Below are 3,296 nucleotides of genomic sequence, written 5' to 3'. Positions count from 1 at the left end.
TGTAGTTTTATGCCTGTTTATTCACACATGTAGTTTTATACCTGTTTATTCACACCTGTAGTTTTATGCCTGTTTATTCACACCTGTAGTTTTATGCCTGTTTATTCACATACATAGTTTTATGCCTGTTTATTCACACACGTAGTTTTATGCCTGTTTATTCACACATGTAGTTTCCAGGGCTGCTGGCCAGAACTGCAGATCCTATTCAGTCTAGAAGGAGTCCTGGTGTGGCGCTGCAGGATAAGCACTCGACCGCCAGGTCGGCCACTCTTCTGGAATGCTATACAGGGTCGCTGTGGGTCGGAGCCAACTGAACAGTTCTTAACAACAAAGAACACTCAGTCCTGAGGACTGTTCATATAGCAGATATCCTTTACTTATGGTAACCTGTGTCCAGCAGATGGCAGTAAAACATCTCACTGTGGTAGAATCCAGCTATCATGTGGACAGCACTTAACAACATTGTGTCTACAAAGATGTTGTTGTTGTTGTTAAATGTAGTTGAATCTATACCAACCCATAGGATAGGGTTTCCGACGAGCATCTGGTGAGCTTGAACCACCAACCTTGCAGTTGGAATGGCTTTGCAGTCTGGCGTATTAACACACAGTGCCACATTAGGACTCCCTACAAAGCATGTCTCAATTACACTAAGATTAAAAAATTGGGCAACCTCAATTTGTGGACCATATATGACCTGTTGTCAGTTTGTGCAAAACATTTGCAAAAACATCTATTCACTGTTGTTTTATTTAAGACTGCTTTGGCACAACACCACCAAAGTTGAATCTTTGTAGCAGAAACAATATCGTCCGCAAATTCAAATATATATAGTGCATGGCCCTTCATAGAAAAGTTTGCCAACCCCTGCATTGGAGCAATTTATGCAACTAGACTTAAAATATCTTCAAGGGGCACCCTTCTGTAAATTGCACAGAAGAGACTAACTGTGGTTTTGTGTGTTGCTTCATCATTTTCCTAAACCTTTGACTTTTCTTGGTCTGAAGCCTATTGTTAAGTGTCGTTGAGTTGGTCTCTGACTCATAGTGAGTCCTATAGGGTTTCTGAGGAGCAGCTGATGAGTTTGAACTGCTGACCTTGGGGTTGGCAGTCCAGTGCTCATCCTGCAGCGTCACACCGGGACTCCTTGGAGCCTAAGTTTATTTACATAGCCCTGTGGGTGAATGTTGGAAAACAAAGCAAAATCTCATGTCATGATGACTATGTTACTTGAGTTGTTGTTAAGTGCCGTCAAATTGGTTCCGACTCATAGCGACCCTGCATAGGGTCTCTAAGGAGTAGTTGGTAGATTCGAACTGTTGATCTTGTGGTTCGCACAGTCCAGTGCTGATCCCACAACATCGTTCCAAAAGTCCACGTTACTTGAGAGGGGACTTTCAAAAATTCATGGACATTTTCCGTTGTCATTTGATTCCATTTTTTCTGCAAACTTTTTAAAAACTCTTGTATTTGTATTACATGGAGATTTCTTACCTGTTAACGTGAGTGTGGGCTTTCTTGAAATGTAACTACTGTTTTTCACATTCTTTTTGACAAAGATGTTACCAGTCCTCTGAAGCTTCATTGGACAGAGACTTTTCCTGCCTATGGATCGGAACACTGACAGTACCTACTGAGAGGTGTCAAGATGCTTTGAACGTTGTCAGTCACCAACCCACTCAGGAGGGTACACAAAGACAGCAAGGGGAGAGAAAAGCAAGGAACCTTGGAGTCCTGAATAACTGTGTGGTCATTGGAAAACTGCAATACAATGTTTGTGTGTTTTCTTTCCTCTTCTGTTTTCCCTTTTTCTTCTTTCTTTAATCTTAGTGTAATTGAGACATGGTTTGTAGGTATTGATTTAGTTGTTCCCTCTTTTACAGCTGGACAGAAAGGGCTGAATGCCACCAAATGATTTTCTATTGTAGATACCATGTCCCCTGCACTTCTCTGAATCTGTCCTTTTGTGAATTCTTGTGATTTCCCTTTCTGAGTATCTCCGCTGTATGGCAGTCAGTATTGACAATAAAATGGCTTAGTTATTGGTTCTTTGTTTATACTGTATTCCTCAGTTATTAATACTGTGCTCTGGTTAACTGTTAGGATTCATATTTTATTATATTACCAGTGAGTCCAATCAATACTTTGATTCACTCTTCCCAATAATATATTATGTTCCAAAATGATGTTTCAAAGGCCCCTGTTAGTATTATTTTTAGGGTTACAGTTTTGGACTTGTTTTTTCCTGCTTTCTTTTTTTAAAACCTTTGTTTTGTTTGGAATACCTTCATAAAATAAAAAGATGATTCTTCACCCATATGGACTCTTTTTATTCTGGTTCTATGATGTTTTCTCTAGCCTAGTATTTCTGACGAGTTTGTTTATATTTACCCTGGGAGCCATGAGCTTAGTTCAGTGTTATGCTTGCTATAAGCTTGATGTAAGTCTAACCATGTCTGTATTTTCATACTCAATCATTAAGCTCTCTAAACTCAGCATCTACTAATGCTTGACACTGAGTGAGAGGCCAAAGATGTAGAGGTAAAAAGATAACAGGCCATGAAGTCTGAAGGACTCTAACCAGGACGTCGATTTGGGATTACAATGAAGTGATGCCTCCTCCAAAACATACAAGCTATAAAAGAGAATGTCCCTCCCCTCACCCAGGCTCTCTCATTGGGAAAAATGCCATGTAGGAGCATAACCCTGCAAACACCTGAAATTAAAATGAAGAAGAGTTGTCATGGGGTGGGTTCCAACTCATGGCACCTCCATGTGTGTTCCATAGGGTTTCCAATGGCTAGTTATTTGGATTGCCAGGGCTTTCTTTTGAGGCACCCCTGTGTACTCAAACCTTCAGTCTTTTGGTGAACAAAAGATTATTAATCAGTTGCTCTAAAATACCACCAGAGAGCAGAGTTGGTATCTATCTTGTTCATACCTCTGTTTCCTGTAGTTACCAGGCAAAATACAGAATCATTAATTTTGAATTTTAGTTAATTTTGAATTTCAGATAAACGATGAATACTTTTATAGAGTAAATGTGTCACAAGTGTTGCATGGGGTATAATTACACTAACCAACTCAATGGCACTTTAACAACAACAACATGGACTAAAGAATTTTTCATTATTTATCTGCAATTGAAATGTAGCTGAAGGTGTTCCATTTCTGTTCCTAACACATGTTGTTAGGTGCCATCAAGTCAGTTCTGACTCATAGTGACCCTGTGCACAACAGAATCAAACACTGCCTGGTCCTGTGCCATCCTCACAATTATTGTTACATTTGAG

The sequence above is a fragment of the Chrysochloris asiatica genome, unplaced genomic scaffold (assembly GCF_000296735.1).
Source record: "Chrysochloris asiatica unplaced genomic scaffold, ChrAsi1.0 scaffold00023, whole genome shotgun sequence".
NCBI classification, from domain to species: Eukaryota; Metazoa; Chordata; class Mammalia; order Afrosoricida; family Chrysochloridae; genus Chrysochloris; species Chrysochloris asiatica.
Note: the sequence above shows the minus strand (reverse complement) of the source record.